The sequence below is a fragment of the Canis lupus genome, chromosome 6, assembly GCF_011100685.1.
Source record: "Canis lupus familiaris isolate Mischka breed German Shepherd chromosome 6, alternate assembly UU_Cfam_GSD_1.0, whole genome shotgun sequence".
NCBI lineage: Eukaryota > Metazoa > Chordata > Mammalia > Carnivora > Canidae > Canis > Canis lupus.
In genome coordinates, this window is record NC_049227.1 from 67290914 (window position 1) to 67312784 (window position 21871).

The following is a 21871-nucleotide window of genomic DNA, read 5'->3' on the forward strand; positions in this document are numbered from 1 at the left end:
TACCTTGCTAGCTAGCATTCTGTGGATATTGGCATTTACTAGTAATTAAAATCACACGCACGAAGCTGATTTGTATTATCATATCTTATTTCTAGATATGCTTGTTTTCAATTATTTTCCTTTCTTTGCAATTTCTTTGATTGAAATTAAATCACAGGCAGCAGATTTTTTTTCGTTCTTTTTTTATCTTCTGAACTGCTATACACACAAAAATCTATCAAAATCTTCAATAATGGAAAAGTCAGCAGTTTGGAACTATGATTTTCTTTCACAGTAAGTTATGTAGGTCAAATTTCTTTTAGAGAGAAAGGATTTCAGCATCTAGTGTTAATTTATATGTGAATATACCATCAGACATAATTTAGTCATCAACATTTTGGTTCTCTTTGGACTATATTTTCCTTGGAATACTAAAAAGGAACAAATGAGAAATGGAATCTCTATTTCATCAAAGAAAGTAAGAGAAATAAGAGTGGATATCCCTAAGAAGGCTGAGTTATAACACATCATTATCTAACCCAACCAAAATTAGAAGAAGAAAGTTTAACTTATATATTCATGAGTGTCTGTTACCCATTGAAAATGCTATGAATTTTGGAAATTTGTTAAAACATGTTGATCAATTAAGAATGAGAAACATGTTCAAAAGGGAAATTTGCACATATAAATTAAGTATTCTTAAAAATATGCCTTGGGTTTTCCAAACATTATCAGCTAGTGGGTAAAAAGAAGTCTATATTAACAAAAGTAATTCAAATGGTTCTTTCTTTAAAATCTCACCTAGTATTGTGTAAAAGTCATCAAGAGCATCTCAATGACATAAAGCACTTTTATCATCCGTTATTAACTTCTGTTTTCTCCCTTACTTTTTAATCTTTTAGAAGCTTCTTGGATGTTGTTCCTAACTGTTGAAAAAATTGTTGGTGCTCTGTGAAGTCTACTGTGACAAATGGCAATGAGGAGTTTGGCATTGGTTAAAATGCCAGAGAGGCACCATCTCCAATTTTTAAATATCTGGCTATTAAATTCAATTTTGAGCTCAAGATTTTAAAAAATCTATGGGGCATCTTTGGCTAGATCTTACATATGTTCTTCCAGTGAAGCAAATTGAAACTCAATAAATTTCCCATCTGATCTGCTTGGCCTCTCTACTTCCCATTGTAGCTACTGGCATCATTATACCTCCAGTAATTTAATTTAGAAAATATGAAGCCATTTTCAAGTCCAACTTTTTCATCAACTTTTATGTTCAACAGGAAACTAAGCTCTGTAGAATTTTTCTCTATGGTTTCTATGGAATCTCTCTGCTACTCTTGGGAATATTCTTTCCTATGATGCTAATCTCATTAGCTGTCTTCATACTCTTCTCTTTCTTACATTGATTTTAATCAATATACTAACTCCACAATTTTCTTTATATAATTGAAATATGTTACTTTGTTGCCTAAAAAAAAACAAAACAACTCACAACTAGAAACCCTTTAAACACCCTTTGTACTCAATTCTCAATACAATTGGATCTTCATAGTACTTTTTTTATACTTATTTCCTGAGATATCCCTCTCACAACCTAGGCTTTCTAGTTATGGACAAATTCACCATTCATCATATTTGTCTGACAATTCCCTTTGCCCGAACACAAAATTCTCATATCTCAGCCTGAAATGCTAAAAACTCTTCCTTGCCACCTTAAATTCTTTGCTCAAATTTAGCTCAGGTTTTTTTTTTTTTTTTCCTTTTCAAGGCTCAATATTTATGGAATATTACCCAATACCAATATCAAATATATTTAATTGCTTTAAAGTTGCTTTAGCATCTAATCTTTAGTTTCATTATGTTAGAAGTCTGATATATCATAGTAACCATCTCTCCTATAAGGTTGTGAGTTCCCTGGACAAAGGACTCACAGCACCTTCATCTTTGTACTAACATTTTTGCATGGGATACATGCAGAATAAATAGTTGTTACCCTGAAATATATTGTAATTTAAGAAAACAGAATTATTACAAGGACTGAGTGATTTGGTCAAGCTCAGAATGGAAGAAATAAATTCCCCAGTTCCCCAAATCACAGTACCTCTGATATCAGCAGCAAAGATGCCACTGCCATTTTAAGAAACCACCAAATCTGGAAGCTGCAGGCTATAGAACATCACTGTCTTTGATCCAATGGGGAATGCTGCCCATACCATTGCAGGGAGTCATCTAATTGGGATCCTTGATGCTTCTGCTATAAACCTTATCACCAAAATGGATGCATCATATTCAGCGTCTCTTGCCACATAACTCAGTTCCAAATCTAAGACACAAAATGCATTTGGCAGAAACTAAATTACAACAGAACTCTAGATATGAGGGGACTGGGAAATAGAATTTTTCATTTTTCCAACCTCTGTAGTACAAGATAGCACAGTAAAGAGTATCTGAAGCTAAGGTTGCATGCCAATGCATGGTACCTAAAAGTCGTCTCCTAGAAGTACTTGCATCCTATTTACTGTTCATCCTAAATCTAAGTTTCAAAAGAAGAACAACTGGAGCTACAATGTGATCCTGGCTAACATGATGCAACTTTCCCTTTATAAATGAAAATTACTCCTATCAAGCTCTGTTCCCATCTCTATGTGATCAGTTCTTTTTTAGAGAAATCTTAATATCTTAATATCTTGTAAACCAAGGATACAAGTATAAAGTTAACCACTACCCACACTGAATATAAAATTATGGGACAAAGGAAGCTATGGAGGAAAGTGCAGCTAATATAAAAAATATACCCCACAGAACAAGGAAGAAAATGTGGTTATCTACTGAAGACCTCATTCATCCAGCTGATAGTGATGCCATGGTTATTTATAATCTTACTCCCCCTCTTTCAAGTCCATGTTTCCTTTGCTTCTCATCCAGAGCCTCACATGATTCTTGACTTGGATGGATGACTCAGGCATTCATACCTGGAGGGTGTGAGCTCTCAGAAGGCCTCTCTATGGTGAGGTGCTATAGTTTTTCCATTAACTTTTTAGCAGAAGATATGACAGTTCTGTCAGAAACACCAGATGATTCACTGGGTTCCAAATATTTTCTATGTGCAACAGCCACCCTCTTTCCCATGATTAATGAGGATTGATCACCATAGCCCACACAGTAACCTTCTTTCGTGTATGTTAATTAAATGTCATGAGACTATAGAATGCCTGGGTGGCAGGCTTAATTCCGAGTCTAGTAGAGGTATCATTATGTTCCCTTGTGGAAGAATTTCTTCCTCGGGGACTAAAATCCTTAAACTCAGAGAGGCCAAGATCACAGGGATTGGAAGCAACATTTTGTAAATGGGTCATAAAGTGGAATAGGGAGGGATGCAACTCCTCTTCTCAGAGTTGCTTCCCAGATCCATGTGTTCGAGCTGTGGCAAAAACAGCACCATTACACCAGTTGTTGGTTAAGAAAATTATCATACATCACCAATTCTTATAAGGTTATTTTTAAGTTGACACCATTACAGAGTAGTAAATATGGTCTTCCGTTCTTTTGTAAGGCTCACTGTCTCTGGATGATGGAGCACGTGGGAGGACTATTGAATTGTGGCATAACTATGCCCTTGCTCTACTTTGTTTGCTATAAAGTGATATTCTTGGTCAGAAATATGGTCTTCTTAGAGTGATGAAGGCATTCAGCAAGTTTATGGATATTGTTTGCAGAAACATTGTGGTCAGGGAAGACAAATTTGTATGCAGGATAAATATGTATTCCAATGCTGGCAAATCGCTACTTATTCTATTATCAAAGGAGAGCAAGATAAACAACACTACCAGGTAGTGGGTGGTTGTCCCCAGTTATGGTGCCATATTAGAGGTTCAGCACTCCTTTTTTCTCTGCCAATAAACTGAGAACTGAGGCTTAGAAAATACAACATATATTCCAGGTATTTATGTGGCCAGCTAGAAACTAAGAATTTTATTACTGAGGAAGATGTCAGGATGCAACTTGTAGTCTCTGCCATGATACTTATCCAGCGATGCAGATGTAAATCTAGTCTCAGCTTAAATTCAAATTATTTTAACAATAGATATAAGTGAAATTTATAAAGCATTATAAATTAAATGCTTATATAACTTTATGGAGCAACGGTGTTAGGCAATTTCACACACTATCTCACTGGATTTCCCAAGTAGTCATAAGGCTAGTTTTAACACAGGCATCTAAATATTTGTTTTAATATAGTCATTGAATATGGACATTTAAAAAGCTAAGGGATTTTAAAGATTTTTCCAATAATCAGAGGGTTGAAACTAGAAGACAAGCTCAGTGCTTTTCAAATTCTACCACTATTTCTTAAGGAGAGATACTGTTTAACTTATTATGTGGTTGGATGGAGTAGCTAAAATATATTTACAGTATTTACAATGTACCAGGCACTAGGTTAGCATATTGGACAGTTTCCCATTTAATCCTCTTATTGACCACACAAAATACATATGTCATCTCCATTTTGTAGTTGATAAAATTGAGGCTTAAAGAGTTTAAACAATTTACCCAAGATCATAGAGCTAATAAGCAGGATTCAGCCCAAGGCCATAAGACATCAAGGCACATACTGCTAAAAACACACAATGCTGTCTTTGGAAGTAAAATTAGATGAGAACCAGGTTAACAGCTTAGACACTAGCATAATTTGTTTTAAGATTTAAGAAAATGTAGATCAAGGGAGCTACCATAAAGAAATACCCATTTATTCATGAGAGTTGCATACACAGTATTAAAAATTATCTAAATAAAAATTCTGAATGTAATTTAGATCCTATAAAAATATTGAAGTATGAATGTCGATAAATTCCTTTTAAATCTAATTTATTATGGAAAATGAGCATAGCACACAAGTATTGTCACCCTAAAGATGTAGTTATTCAACTTTATATAAATATATCTTCATAAAAGTCTTCTTTTTACGAGTCATTTTATGACCTAAATTATGCCCCATAAATAATTGATTATGGACATTTAAATCAGACATTTGTGTTGAGAATTATAATTTTTAAGAATAATTCAACATTGATATGAAATGAAAGTTTAAATATTCTGATATATTTTAAGAGTTTTTAAGTTAAGAAAATCTTCAAGTATCTTACTGTGCTCTAAATGTAGAAAAGATTCATGTACAATACAGATCAGTGCAAATACTTTATCCAAAAGGGGAAAAAAAAGCAGCACTCTGAGAATAGTAAAATGCTTAGTTTCCATGGAATGTGTTTGACAGTAAGATTTTTAAAAGATCTAAGAGGCTGACCTTTCTCCCCCCCAAACTAAGTAGACTTTTTAAAAATGAGCACATCTGGTTTATGTTCCTAAACCTCTGGCCTTTAAAAGCTTTGTTCCCAATTCACACAAAATACCATTCAGGATTGCTTGACATAGTGACCCTTCCCTGTAGGTGGTTAGGTGAATAAAGTGATTAAATAGAATCAGGAATTCAATATATGTATATATATATATATATATATATATATATATATATATATATCAAGTTAACATTTGCATCCTGAAATGATTAGTAAACAGTTGCTGCTCATGAGCATATCTTAAACAATTTTACTTTTTTGAAGTTCTAATTATAAAATATTGTTTTTCAAGAAGCAAATTTGTCTTTTATGTAAATAGTTATGCTGGAAGTATTATCTGGTAATTTAGAACAAAATCCATAGTGTTAAAAACGGAAGGTTTTTTTGTTTTATTTCAAAGCTCCAGTGCTGTAACTAGGGGAAAAAAAAAAAAGCCACGGAAAGGGTAGTCAGGTTGGATCCATAAATCCAGATGGCCATTCAACATTTAACAAACTCTTTGGTACTCAATTGAGTTAAACATTAAATGGTGCATTGGCAAGGACGATTTCATTTCTATGAGGCCCACTAATAAAATGCTCAGAGTTATTTGTGTAGAGTGTAATTCCTTGTGACTTTGCCTTCCATTTGCCTTGAGGACATACCAGTTTAAAAGTGTTCAGCACAGTACACCATGCATAACAGGTAATCTGCCTAATTAAGTCCTATAAGGATGTTCTAAGTAAAACGCTGAAGAGCTCCCATAACCTCTGCTTCACCCTCCCCATGCACCAGAGCTTCTGAGATTGAGAAACCCCAGCCCTTAACTCAAGTGTTTACACTTGAAGCTCAAATTCTACTTTGCCAGAATGGCTCATTTCACATTTTACAAATCTGTTTTCTCATTTGTAGGCAGAAAGAATCTGTCAATTTTTTATATTATAATTCGTAACTTGTTCTGATAGTGAATGATCTAACATATAACTGCAATTCATATTGCAAAAATCACACTGTGACTGGGACTGCTATATTCAGAGACCTAATAAGATTTACATCCATATTTTGAGTGCATTCATTTGGTATATTTCAATGAATTATTAATTATGACCAACAATAAAATATTATTTTGCTCAGATGCACAGCAATAGGAAAGATGCCCAAGAGAAATTTATCTGACAGCTCAAAACAGAATGGCCAAAATCCACTCATAGGTTACTCATCCAACGCAGCATGAAGCATATTCGCCCATCAAATGCACTCAGTGAATGTTTTTCTCAACTTGTCAATGTTTTGTCAAGAGAATAAAAGTCAAACTTTACAATTCAAATAAGAAACCTCGATTTAATGATTAAAAATAAAATGTGATAGGTGAATAATAAGCTGCTTGGAAAGCTCAATTATACTAGAAATTGATAACAATGATTTTTATTCAACTAACATCAATATAGCTAGAATCGGATATGGTACATAATCAAACTGTGTATTGTATATTATTTAATCTACTTCTATTGACACAAAATACTCCCTTTTATCACACTACCTTATAACCATCCTTTCCATCCTACTCAGTAGAATCCTAGAAGAGACACGTCATGTTAATCACTGACTCTTATTTCCTTTTACTGCACACATTGGACTGATTGCCAAATCAGTACTACTTATTTATTCTACATACATCTTTTAAGGTTTTTCCTTCTTTATTTATCCTTAGGTAGACTGCTTCAAGCTGGGCTTTGGGCAGCATTTTTCCCCTCTCAACTGTACAGAAAGCTCAGTCATCAATCCTCCAGTCTTACCTGGCAGCTGTCTTAGAGATATTGTAGATGTGTCAACTAGTGTACCAGCTAGTTACTGATAGAGTTCCTTGAGCCACCTCAGTTGAGACATCAGTGTCTAAAGAGTAGTCACTAGTTTCCCAGGCCCAGAAAGAAATTAATTGTAAGCTCCTAGAGACAATGAGCCCCATGAATTGCTCATGTTAGTCGGCTAAACATACACATACCTAATTTTAGATCCAAATAATTGGAGGCAGGCTTTGTAGTCCAGAACTAGATTTGACGCCTTGTTAGATGAGGACTTTGGGGAAAGTTCTTTAATTCCTGTGCCTCAGTTTCCTTATGTGAAATAGTAACACAATATAGGCCCATGTGGAAGATTGAAAAAATATTGTGTTATGTTTACAATGCCAGGCACATAAACAAAGCGCTAGCAAAGACTAGTTAATATAATTGGATTAAACCTTATAGTCCAAAAATCAACCTTTGGTGTCAAAATTGTTCTTTTTAGTCATTACTTCAACTATATCTGCCATTATTCCTTCCTTAAATTTCCATAAACCACTCACGATCTTCAAGCCTCTACTTCAGAACAGGTAAATTGGACTTTTTAACATATCTCCAACTGCGGCCCTTAATTTTACCCCCCCCCCCACATTTCAATAATCTTTTATAAAAGCTTTAAACAGAGATCAGAGACTACCAGTTAACACTGGGATTTTTTCTTTTTTTTTTTTTTCTACCTTAAATATTTTTTGGAATTATTTGCTATTTTAAAAGAAAATGAATTTTCACATAAAAATCTGGACTTTGTCTTCTCTTAAAATATCTAAAGTTAGGTATTATTAGGCTCATGTTAGCTCATGGCAAAACCTGTTGGGCAGGAATAATGGCTTCCCTCTTTTAGCAGGTTATCCATCATAAATCAACCTGCTTCCCACATATCTGTTACTTGTGTGTTCCTTAAAGGCATTTAACCTTGTGTTCTCTGCCTCAGAATCTTGTCCTATGGCTAAATTATGAGTCTAAAATACTTGCATGTTATGTTTTAATTTTCTGTTTTCTTCCTTATTTTGAAAAGATATTTGGGCATCACTTAATTTAGGCTTATCTAGGCATGAATCTTTCACAACTACCTTGTCTTAACTTCCCATTCAGTATTTTATTTTAGCCTCTATGTTTCTAATAGCAATATATATATATATTTCTAAAATTCAATTAAAATCAACAGACAGGGGATCCCTGGGTGGCCAGTGGTTTAGCGCCTGCCTTTGGCCCAGGGCGCAATCCTGGAGACCCCGGATCGAATCCCACGTCGGGCTCCCGGTGCATGGAGCCTGCTTCTCCCTCTGCCTGTTTCTCTGCCTCTCTCTCTCTCTTTCTCTCACTCTGTGTGACTATCATAAATAAATTAAAAAAATTAAAAAAAATCAACAGACATTAAGTGCCAACTATGAAACATACAACTATTATGACTTTATAAAAGGTGATGCAATGTAAAGAAAAACAAATGCAGCACAAGGCTTAATAGGGGAGAGAAGCAAATAAAATTCTAATACAAGGCTAAGTATAATGTGATATAATAGTGTTGCAAATAAAAACACTAGAAGCACAGAGGAAAATCCTCATGGAAACATGAAAGGAGGTACCTGGAGAAAGTGACATTTGAGCCAGAACTTGAAAAGCGGCATTGATTTAAAGAAGGGGAAACAAAAGTGCAGGGCAAGAGGAATGACAGCATAAATGAAGGGAAAAGCACACATGTAAGACGTGATTGCTATTTTGGAGATTAAGGTGTCATGAGGAAGCAGGTAGAGTGGAAGATAACTATATTAACACTATTGCAACAAAAATTGGCATTCGCTTGACTCCTAGGCCAAAGAATTAGGACTATGTTTTTAAGATAATTGGCAACTTTAACTTTGTTAAAGTCTTTAAACAAAATAGTCATATCATGTGAGTTTCCTTCTAGTGTATAAGAATAAGATCCGGTAAGATCCCACAAGCATAAAGTATCAACGAGCAGAATGAAGGTAAATGAATGATGTCCAATAACATTTTCCACTGATTTAGGAATAAACCTATACCACCATTATTGACAGATGGGCATGGCTCTATAGATATGAGGGACCGAAAAAGGTAAAAACTGGAATGTTGGAGATGGGCATAATATGGAAGGTTGGCTTCTGTGTTTTTGTTCTGTCATTGGCAAGATTAATAATGAGAATCTATTTTCGTGTTCATTCTGGACATAAGTGCACCATGGCCTAGTTCCAGATTAAATGCCAGTCATTCAGTGCTACATAAGAGCAGCTGTGGCTCCTCAGTAAACCCTTTCCCTAACTGATCGTTTGTCTTCTATTTTTATTTTTAATTATCTGACTTCCAATTCATCCTGTTTATAGAAACTTTTAAAACGCTGTGATAATATATTAATGTGTATTTTTTATTATGTTAAAACCATCTCCTTTTTCAAGATCACAGAAAATATTATTATTCATACATTTTTATCTCTCTGGGATTAAAATTTGCAGGATCAACGTTACTAATGAATATTCCACTAAAAATAAACAGACTTCTTTTACTTTCAAGGTTACTATAAGAGGTGTTTTCCAACTTGCTGTGAACAAATAATACTTGCACAACTGAGCTTTGTTGTCTTTTTCTTCTAAGTGAAAGAGACTAAAGAGAAAAGCTAGGAAGTGAGATTTTCTAAAAGTAGTTTGTATGTATGGCTCTCGATGTCTTTATTATCCTTGACTTACATTTTTTTACTTCTAAGATCACATTGTAAAACAATTTTGATTTTTGATGTTACTTAAAAAATAATCACATACCCTTGATTATGTTTGTTTAATGTTATCCTTATAATCCATGTATTAGTTCTGCATTATATGTGCGATTATTTCATAATAAATTTTTGTGATTGAGATCTTGAAGAGATTCGCCTTTTAGAAAAAGGAGATGATAATTCCTTTATAATTCAAAATATTGAGAATTTTGTCTTTTCATTCTAATCCCCACCATTGACCAGTTACAGTTAACATCAACTTGTCCACAGGAAAATTTACAGCATAGTTACAAAAAAACTATTGTAATTATGGAAAAAAAAAAAGTTAATTAGCATATTTTCATTAGAAATCAGGATATATCAATAATCAGTATAACTCAATAATTATTCAGCTGTGCGGGACTCCTGAAAGGCACAGTTGTCCTATGTTATATAAATACTCCATAAAACATATGCTCCGCAGGAGACAAAGAAATTCTATCTAGAAAGTAATCATTGTTCTTTATCAAGATATGCAGTCAAGGGCACCTGGAAGGCTTAGTCAGTTAAGTGTTTGCCTTTGGCTCAGGTCATGATCCCAGGATCCTGGGATCCAGCCCTGAGTCACACTCCTTCTCAGCAGGGAACCTGTTTCTCCCTCTCCTCTCTGCTAGTGTTCTCTCTTATTATCTCTATTGCTATCTCTGTCTCTTTCTCTCAAATAAATTATTAAAAAAAAAGAAAGAAATGTGGACACTTTTGGGTAATCTAGTTTATAGTCCTTATCTCTTACCTTATTCCTTCATCTTGGCACATGAATTTTTGTTATCTGCTCAACTGATACACACTGTCTTTGACTTGTAATTTGTAGCAAGGCACCCTCATTGCTTAACATATATCCCCTTAATATCACACTCTTTTAAATATCACAAACATTTAGATCCAGATCTTCACTAGAATATTAGCTTCAGGAATGAGAGTCATGATCTCTCTTAGTCACTACTGTAGCTTCAGCATTTTAATTGGCTTTCTTTGATACCACCCCAGCAAAAGAAGTGGTTGTGTTGCCTCATTTTTACACATGTGTGTAAAATTCCAGGTTCCTCAGTCATCTTCCAAAGAAACCTGAGACTTTTCATGATGCCACACTGGAAGAGGGATTGGAGTACTATGTTATAACATGAGGAGGGTGGAAGCTCACCCCTCAGCCTTTGCTGTCATGGGTGAGGGTGGGGCACTATTTTTTCTGCAGTGTTTGAATGGAATAAAGTGGTCTAAATTATTATCTTCTTAGGCTGCCTATTTACTAGTCATTTGGTTAGAGAGAATATACTTTCATTGTTGCTAGTTTTTTGTTTGTTTTTTATCTTCACTCTGGTGTGGCTACATTGCTAACCTCTTCTGCTCTAAGTCTGGGATGTATGAAGTGAGAAGAAAACAGAACAAACTTACCACCATATTGTTCCTTTGGGTCCCAAAGTCCCTATCTAGTCTTCTACCTTTTATGTACCTTTCAGAATCTTCTTACATTTGTTTTATGTAATGCCCAGAGCTTATAGTTGTACTTAGGAGAAGGAATAGAAAAAAGTATAGCTACTTTATTTTTCAAACACTTGGGAACTAAAGAATATACTTTTAAACAAACCATAGGACAAAGAGGAAATTTTGAAGATAAAAAATATAAGAATCACTGAGAATTAAAAAGTGAATATGGAATGAAAAGAGATACAATAATTTATCCTTTAAAGAACATTTCCATTGTCTCCTGGATAGCACAATAGATTAGCTATTGATGATTTTTTTTGTCTGTTTTAGTATGCTTTTTTGTTGAAGGGAAACATACTCTTGGAAGTGTTTTAGGCTCCATGTTAAATAGAACTTGGAAGTATATATATGTACATATTATGTGTATGTGTGTGTGTGTGTGTGTGTATCACTTGGCAATATTGAAGGCTCAGAATTCATTCAGTGTTCTGAATGTCTACACATTGAAAGATTAATATACAATTAATACTGAATTTCTTATTAATCAAAGATACCTAAAATATAATTATTTTATACCCCTAGAACTTTTAGGCAAGAAATTTTAAATTAAAATTTTACTTTTGCCTTATATGTTTCATGTTTCATTTTTTGCCTTAAAGTTAATTCAGGAGTTCTAAGTTCCTTCTGTAATATATAATTATTAAAAAAAAGGAATTTCTTTCTCAGTTATTATACCTTTGTGTTTCTTTTCCTACAGATTCATGTACTACAAAGTAGTCTATTATACTTTAGGTTTCAGAAATGTACTGAGCTGCTTTGGAGAAAAACTGCTTTGCCCAAAATTCTGCAGCACTGCAGCAAATCTAGATAGCTCTTTATATACTTTCTGTACCAAATCATTCTTTCCCCAGCCATTACTTTTTGGACTAAGAATAGAAATTGATTGGCTGAAATAGGGAATTTGATGGTTTGTGACTTCTAAACTAGCAGGAGATAAGGTTTAATTGCTTGAGAATATAATTTTCTGGATGATATAGTAACAGAAAATTGTCAATATATTAAACTGCTATTGGATTTCTAGAACTATCACTGTGCCCTGATGGCAATATTCACTATTCAACTTACTCTAGTAAAGTCTACACCCCAGAGCTGATGGTCAGGAAAGGACAATGACTGTCTGGATCACTGCAATCCTGGGACCTAAGAAAGAAAAGCCTCTGCCTATAGTTTCTTCCATTCAACTATATTGACCTGTCCAGAGCCAGCCATTGGGAAAAGACTTGCTATAAATATCTTCATAGTTGTCAAGTACATATGATTGGATATAGACATTGGTGTAAAATACAGAGAGCCATGCTTTCTATCCCCTTGTTAACTGTATCTGTCTTTCCTCTTAGCACTTCTCTTGAGAGGGTCAGTACTACCTCTGGGTTACCTACAGTGCTGCTTACTGAATTTGGCTTATCCAAGTAGAAACATGACATCAAAATAGAAGGAATAGATAAATGTCCTGGGTCATCTTGTTTGGCCCTTACAATTTTGCTACTTGCTTGTGCTAACCCTAAAGCTCCTTGACTTTATGTTCAAATACGGGCATATCATATCATACTGTTTATATAAATAAGCAGGTTTTTAGTTTCTATTATATTTTATGGAGACAGATGAAGTGAAATTGACCAATTTTTATCTTTCATTGTCTTTGTGCTGTTGGTTTATTTCAGTTTTACACTGTTTTTCTTCAAAAAGTCACAGATTTTTCTACTGCTATTTATGTGTCAACATACTAATACATTTTACTATCAACTTTATTACCTATCAGTAGGATTAAGGAGTTCATACAATGCAAATAAAAGCTCTGTGTATGTTATGAAAGGTAAATAGAAGACCACTTGCTTAACTCTCTTTTCCAACCAGATATCCTATGAAAAGCTCCTGATATTAGGAAATTCCAAAGATCTTTGCAATAAAACCTCATTACTTGAGGTAATCTAAGTGAGGCCTTTGTTTCTTGCATCCAAAAATGATTAACACATGCAATTCTTCATTCTATAAAGATAACCTGTCCTTTCCTATTAGGATTTACTAGTATCTCAAAGAAACCAGAAGACTTTCTATAAAAGATTTTAGTAGCAAAGTTCTTCCTTTAATTGTTAATAGTACCACCACTTTGCAAGTGTAACACTAATGTCTATCTATAGAATTTCTAGTACAATAATTCACGTTGTTTCACTGAATTATATAATCAAAACTTTTTAATGTAAGCTATTTTTTAAAACTTCCCAAGTATTTATTATCTGTTGGATGATATTTGGGAATATTAATTTATGTTTTGATCTTCTATCTGCATTTTTCTTTGGCCCTTCTCTCTACTAAGGTAGTTGGCCTTGTGATTTATTGCTTCAGAATGAGTATGTAGAGACATTGAAAGCAGTGGTTACCTAGAAAATGTCCTGAAATTTGTTTTCTAATAATCTCAGTATAAGGAAAAAGATAAGGTCTGAGAGAAAATAGGTCTTAGAGAAGTAGGAATGAGAAAAAACCATAAGGCTCAAGAGACTCTTTTGAGAGGAGAGAGATGTATAGGTTCTGGAATGGTTAGAACTGGGGCCCTATTTTCTGACAGTGTCCTAGTAGAGACAGCAAGACCTCAGATAGATTAAGCTCCAGAAAGTATCTCGGATATAAGAACAAGGGCATCAACAACTCTCTGTCACATATGATCGTCATATACCAACAGACACCACATAAAATCAACATATCTCCCAGACCTGATGGTCAAGCACAAATAGGTAAATCCCATCCAGCTACATGGACCCAGAGCAGGAACCTTGAACATGATGTCAACGTGATGATTGGATAGAAGATCCAACAGTGACTAAGTTTAAGTTTGTTTTAATTTAATGGGATGTAGATTAGATAACAGAACTCTAAGTTAATTTAGAAAATAAAATGTATTTTCCATATATCTTAGTGTTTACTGAGAGTTTTATGTTTTATGAAAATTATAAGAAATCATTTGCATCGTACCATAAAGTATTACTCTACTTTAAAATACATTATACTACTTAGCTTTTTTGATATATAAGTTAATCTTATTTATCAATGAGGATAGTAGGAAGTATTTAAAACCATATTCATATATTGTCTTTTATCTCTGTTCACAGGGATATCACCATGTTAAAGATGACAAAAATATCTTAAGCCAAGAGTACTGTTTTGTTACACAGTATATGCTAGCTCAAAACCCAGAATTAAGGCCTAAAGACAAGAATTAATTTTAGAAATGTGAGATCTTCAGAAAGACCTCATGAGACTTAGAATGTCTAAAGATTTCAAGGAGCATCTGAGATTCTATGGTCTTTCCTAGACTTCAAAGGTTCAACAGTTTATAGCCTCCTGTATTTCTTTCCTCTCATGAGACCAAATGCTTTAGAGAAATGACCTTCTAAAGCAGTAAATTGAGATCTAACTACTAATTACTAATTGTTATTGCAATTCTTGACCTGATCTCCAGAGCTAGAAATCAAATCTGTGTCTCTGGAGTGTAACCAGATCTAATAGGCAGCTTCTGAGTTGACACAGAGAAAATGTATCAGCAAATGAGTGACTTCCAAAGTGTTACCTTAATGAACGGCATGTGATGTAATGTGTTTTGAAGCTCAAACTAGGTGAATGTACCCTCCTTTTCACTGATAGTAGTTAAGTACAAACTTTCTCTATTCCTTTATTTAGAGTGAAGAAGCATATTAGTGAAAAAAGTATAAGAAAGTTCCCTATTGGTACATTTTTAATAGCTTCAAGCTGTTAACAGTTACATTGTCCCTAGGTATGGGGTGGCACATGTTATGGTTAACTGATTAGCACAGAGACTCTTTTGACATACAGACATTTTTCTGTTACTGGTATCAGCCATGAAAATGTATTTCCAAGCAATTAAGCCTTAACTCCTGCTGGTTTGGAAGCCATGAACCTTCAAATTCCCATTCAAATTATTCAACACCTACCACTGGTGGAAAAAAAATACAACTTCATTAGTAAAAGCCACAAAGAAATCTATTGATAAGTTTCTAAAGTTTCTTTAAAATAGGAAAAATGCAAAAGCGTTCAGATTGTAAATTAGCCACACAACTCCAAAATGACCTCACTTTCTCTTTTTCATAACTGCAAGGATTTACTTTATGAGGTTTTAGGTTTAACAGCATACTTCAAGAAGAATGTGGACACCAAAATAAATACATGAAAGGTTGTGTGTAAGGAAGCAGGGAGAAAACCGGGTGAAGGAAGTAGGATCATTTCAAAACCATGTAGTTTCAACTTTTCTCAAAGTTCTATATGAACTAGATATTTATTTGGCAATTCTAAATAAGAACAATAGGATATTGGAATTTGCCAAGTGATTCTCATTATGTTTATGGACAACTTATTCTTCCCTTTCTCATTTTCCCAGAAAAGAAGAGATGTTGACATAGGAATCTGTTTTCTTCTCTCCAAAGAGAATTACTCTCCAAGAGAGTAATGTGAGGTGGGAATGGCAAGGAGCTCTCGTCAGTAACAATTTTGCATAGTATCAAGGGATATTATAAGGATATATTTTTATTCTAGAGTATTATATTATCATTTTCAGGGCCTTAAAAATCAATTTGTTCCAATATTACATAGGCAGATTTCCTTCTACAAAGGAAGCATTATATTTTGAAAACATATGTGATAATGTTATATGAACTAGATTTTATATCATATCAGTGAGAACGAGAGTATGTAACTTTACCAAATTATTGATAGTGAAATGCTATACAGTGGTTACCATATTTTCTTTTTATATTATGCTCCTTGATGGTAGTTTGATATTTTTGTTTCATAAATAAATCTAAAAAGTTCTATTTTTAAAGAAAGTTAAATCATTATAATGTAAGACTCCGCATAGATAGATGACTTTTTTTATGCTTTAAAAACTGCCGTAGAGTTGCTAGATGATCTAGGGTCATTGTGCTAAACATTCTCTCATTTAAATTTTAAATTTGGACTTTGAGTTGTTAGCTTTTCATTCTCACAATAATGGCAGGTTATCACGTTTTTAGCTCTTCAGACAGAAGTTATTATAGACATTACCAAATTATCTTGATAACTTCCTGGGTAAATCTTTCAAGGGTGAGAAAGGAGAAGGAGTCACATAGAACATCTCTGACAAAGCTACACCACTGGAATAAATCTCTACTGTAAGTGTATTTTCTCAGTCAACTACCAGGAATTACGTTTATGACAACAGCATGGAAATGACCTTCACTAGTGAGTTAGCTGATGTTTATCAGGGTTGATTATAGCAGATTTAGAAAGGAGCAAAATTTTTTTCATCTATTGCCACTTTAACCATTATTGCTTTTATCCATGGCCTTTTAAATGTTTTGTAAGGCTCTTTATTAAAACCTACCAAAGGTCCTCTGTAGAACTAAAAAATAACAAAGAAGTGATGATTCCTCTTCAGAAACTTACTGTATCATCAGGGAGATAAAACAAGCATTTTAAGTAACAACCCACCAAAGAGTAAAATATGTCAAATTAGTAGGGACAGTACAGACTTAAGAGAGAGACTTCATTTACATATTAGTTGTTGGAGTAAAGCTTCCTAGAGGAAGTGGGATTTAAACTGAGCATTGGATGATGGTTGGAATTGTCCCTGGGCATGACTAATTCTAAGTATCTGTGGGGAAGGTAGTAAGGGGCAGGGCAATTATTCAAGATTCTTTTTTTTTTTTTTTTTTCCTTACAAACAAAATAGAATATTCGATTATTTTGAGACTGGAGAGTGGCATGACGAATATTTCTGCTCCACAGATTTAATCTTCCAGGGGAGAAATTTCAAGGGGAGATGGTGGAAGTAGAAAAGTCTATGAGAGTACTCTAGGTATGGGATGATAAGGCTCTGAATGAGCACGATAGCAGAGAGAATGGAAAAAGATACCCAGAAGGGTCCTTATCTCAGAAGAGTATATATAAGACTTCATTATTGATCGTATAGATAAGTTACAGAAACTAGCAGACTTGTTTCTTTGCAACTGAGAGAACAATAATACCCTCAGAGTAATAGTATATGATAGCATATTATGTTAAAATTGAGGTTCCAACTAAGTACAAATGTGCAATAGATGATATGTACAACATCATCAATGAGTCTTATACACGTGATGATAAAGGGAGGAAGTCAGACACAAAAGAGTACATACTGTATTACTCCATTTATAGGAAGTTCAAAAGTAGCCAAAACTAAGATGTGGAGAAAAAAGTCAGAATACGTGTGTTAATCTTGATGGGTACTGACTGAAAGGAGCAACAAGGAACCTTCTGAGGTGCTGAGAATGGACATTTTCATCTGGTTGTGACTATGTGGGTATTATACATCTACGTAAAAATTTATCAAGCTGTACCTTGGAGTTTTGTGCATTTTACTGGCTTAAGTATTCAGGCAAAATATACAGAGAAAATTTATGTCAGGAACTCAATGCAAATATTATTTTCTGAAATGTGATATTTGAAGTATTTGCTGTCATTTACTTTTTAAATTTTACAATTTGGAATTTTTTTCTCACTTATACTACATATTCGCTTTTGAATCTCAATTAAGGATATATAATGGATATAAAATACCAAGGGAAGTGTCAAACCTTCGCTTGCAGATATTCAAAGGAAATCTGTGAAAACCACTTCCATGACCCTTGGGCCCATCAGCTAAAGTAAAGATAAAGAAAGGAAGGATAGATAGATGATAAAAACGCTTTTGAAAATATTTTTTTATATAGAGCTATTGCCATTCTCTGTCTATTCCTCACTCCAATTTTGTGGGACTGGGGGTGGGGACACAGCTACCTCCTTTATGCAAACGTGATTAGGTAATTGGCAAAGAAAATGAACAGCCATTTCACCTAAGAGATTATATATACAGTTAACAGATAAGCACGTGAAAAGATGCTCAACATCATTAGCCATGAAGTAAATGCAGATTAAAATCAAATGAGATTTTACTACAAACATATAAGAAAGAGGAAACAAAAGAAGAAAGCACCAAAGAATACCAAGAAAGAACAATCAAGGATACCAAGTAAGAAGAGGGTTGTGTAGCCATATGAAGAAAGTGCATTAATGGCATTAACTGTAGAGAATGCTGCTGAGGGGTCAAGGTAAGAACTGAGAGTTAACCAGTGGATGTGACCTGCTTCTGCATCAAGCATGCCCACCAATATCTAGGCACGGTACTATACACTGCAGCATTTAGAACCTCATAGAAATACAGGCTTATTGGGAGAAGAAATTGTGGTGCTCCAATATGGTATTTTGATTTATAATGAGAATATAGATTCCATCTTAGGCCCTATTCCTGGCAGAGTTCCTAAAACCTTTGGAATTTCCTAAGTGATGAGATTGATCAAGGTCTTTTGTTATGTTAATGAGGGGACTTCTGGAAGGCACCTAAAGATGTGGGCTGGTTGAGTGGGGAGCCAACCTCTGAAGAGGGGAAGGGGCTAGGGTTTGAGTTCCATTACTAACGGCTACTAGTTTAGACAATGGTGCCAATGAAACGTCCCCTTCATTAAAAAACACAAAAGGATGGGTTTTGAGGGCTTCCAGTTTTGGTGAATACCTGGTGGAGGTGCTGAGAGAGTGCATACCTGAAGAGAACTTTGAAGCTCCAGGCCCTTTCCCCACACCATGTTTCATGTATCTCTTTCATTTGACTATTCCTGAATGATGTTACTTTATAATGAACGAATAATCTAATAAATTGAATGTTCCTATGGATTTTGTGAGCTGTTCAAAGAAATTAATTGAACGCAAGGAGGGGGAGCATGGGAAGCTTCCACATTTAGACAACTGTCACAGATGACCACCTGGGCTTATGAGTGTCTGATATACAGGGTGGAGGGATAATTTTTTTTTTTTTGAGGGATAAGTCTTATGGGACTGAGCCTGTAACCTATGGAATCAAATGCTATATCTGTGTAGATAGGGTCAAAATTGAGTTGAATTGTAGGACCCTCAGCTGCTGTCCAAGAATTACTTGATGGTGTAGGGAAAGTACCCGCCAACACATTGGAATTAGGACCCAGAATTTTTACTCAGTATTCCTGGAAAGTGCAACCTAACAACTGGTTCTATGTGGGAGGAAAGTCCACTTAGTTTCGTGGTGTAGACCACTGCCATGACCTGTCTCAGGTTACAAAAATGATTTCATTGAACATGGAATCAGGAAGACATCTGCATGGGCTCTAGCACACCAGCCCCAGCATACAAAGTAGAAAGATGTGAAAACCCCAGTCATTGAGTATGCTATTAAAAATAGCATGTCAGTTTAAGCAAAAGTTCAAGGTAATGTTTTCCTATGGTCCTCTCAAGGAGTATGTATATGTCAAAACTATTCACAAATATCCCTATTCATATGATAGATGTGATAGTAAACAATGCTCTGTTTCTTTCTCAAATTGTGATCAATTCATTTGCACAATGTTAATCTTAAAATGGTCAGTTATTTACTAGCAAAAAAAAAAAAAAAGTTTGTTTTTTTTGAGTTTATTCGGGAAGAGCACAGAAGTACAATTTGGGACCTGCGAGCTATTGTAAAACCATAGGCAAGCCCAGAGAACAGTGGAGATGAATCCCAATTTATAGAGGAATGGGAGAGTTGGGAATGGTTTTTATAAACAAATTAATTGGAGTAAACAAGAATACAGAGTGGCTTTTCATTTACTGAATTGTGGCAGTCTGTCTGTCATTGGCTGAGTATTGTCAGGCAAGCTATTTCTTTCTCTCGTTAGGATTGTGCATTATAGGTTTCTTCCTGTTGAGAGTTTAGAATGTGTCCCTGTTGGCATCTGCAATTGATGGCCAGTGAAAGGGTGTAAGAGCTCCCCTTTCTGGCCTCCTGACCTCCTGATTCCATTTTCTAAATCTTTATCCCAATATAATTAACATTCAGTGTTAGATTACTTTCAGGTGTACGATATAGTGATTCAATAACTCTATACCTTACTCAGAGCTCATAATAATGAGTGTACTTTTAATCCCCTTTACCTATTTCACCCATCCTTCCACCCCTCCCAACCCTAGTGGTAATGATCAATTTCTTCTCCGTAGTGAAGAGTCTGTTGGTTTGTTTGTCTCTTTTTTTCCCTTTGTTTTGTTTCTTCAATTCCACATATGAGTGAAATGGCGTGGTATTTGTCTTTCTCTGAGTTATTCCACTTACCATTATATCTGGTAGATCCATCCATGGTGTTGCAAATAATAAGATTTCATTCTTTTCTATGGTTGAGTAGTATCCTACTATGTATATATACTACATCTTTTTTATCCATTCATCTACTAACGGATATGGTTGGTTCCATATTTTGGTGATTGTATATAATGCTGCCATAAACATAGGCATGCATATATCTTTTTTGAATTAGTGTTTTCATATTCTTTGGGTAAATACCCAGTAGTTCAATTACTGGATCATATGGTAATTCTATTTTTAATTTTTTGCGGGACTTCCAGAGTTTTTTCCACAGTGGCTGTACCATTTTGCCATTACACCAATGATGCAAAGACTTGTTTGTGTTTTTGATTTTAGCCTTTCTGACAAGTGTGAGGTGATATCTCATTGTAGTTTTGATTTGCATTTCTATGGTGATAGTGATGTTGAGGTCTTTTCACGTGCCTGTTGGCCACTTGTCTGTCTTCTTTGGAGAAATGTCTGTTCATGTCCTCTGCACATTTTTAAATTGGATTTCTTGTTTGTTTGTTTGTTTTTTTTGTGTGTGTATGTGTTGAGATGTATAACTTCTTTATATATTTTGGATACTAACCAACCCTTTATCAAATATGTCATTTTTAAATATCTTCTCCCATTCAGTAGGTTGTCTTTTAGCTTTGGTAACTGTTTCCTTCTCCATGCAGAAGCTTTTTTGTTTGTTTGTTTTTTTTTTTTTAAATCTTGATGCACTCCCAGTAGTTTACTTTTGTTTTTATTTCCCTTGCCTGAGGAAGCATACCTAGAAAAATACTGCTATGGTCAGTATCACAGGATACCGTCTGTGCTCTCTTTTAGGATTTTTATGGTTTTAGGTCTCACATTTAAGTCTTTAATCCATTTGGGGTTTATTTTTGGGTATAGTGTAAGTGTATAATTTTTGGGTCCAGTTTCATTATTTTGCATATAGCTGTCCAGTTGTGGACAGCACAATTTATCGAAGAGGTTATCTTTTTCCCATTGCATAGCCTTTTCTCTTTTGTCAAAGATTAACTGACCAGAAAATTATGGATTTATTTCTGTGCTCTCTGTTCCACTGATCTATGTGTCTATTTTTGTGTCAGTACCATACTGTCTTGATTACTATAGCTTTGTAATATATCTTGAAATCTAGGATTGTAATACCTTAGCTTTTTCTTTTTCAAGATAATTTTGGCTTCTTGGGGTCTTCTGTGGTTCCATACAAATTTTAGGATTGTTTATGATAGCTGCGTGAAAAATGCTGTTGGTATTTAGATAGGGATTGCATTAA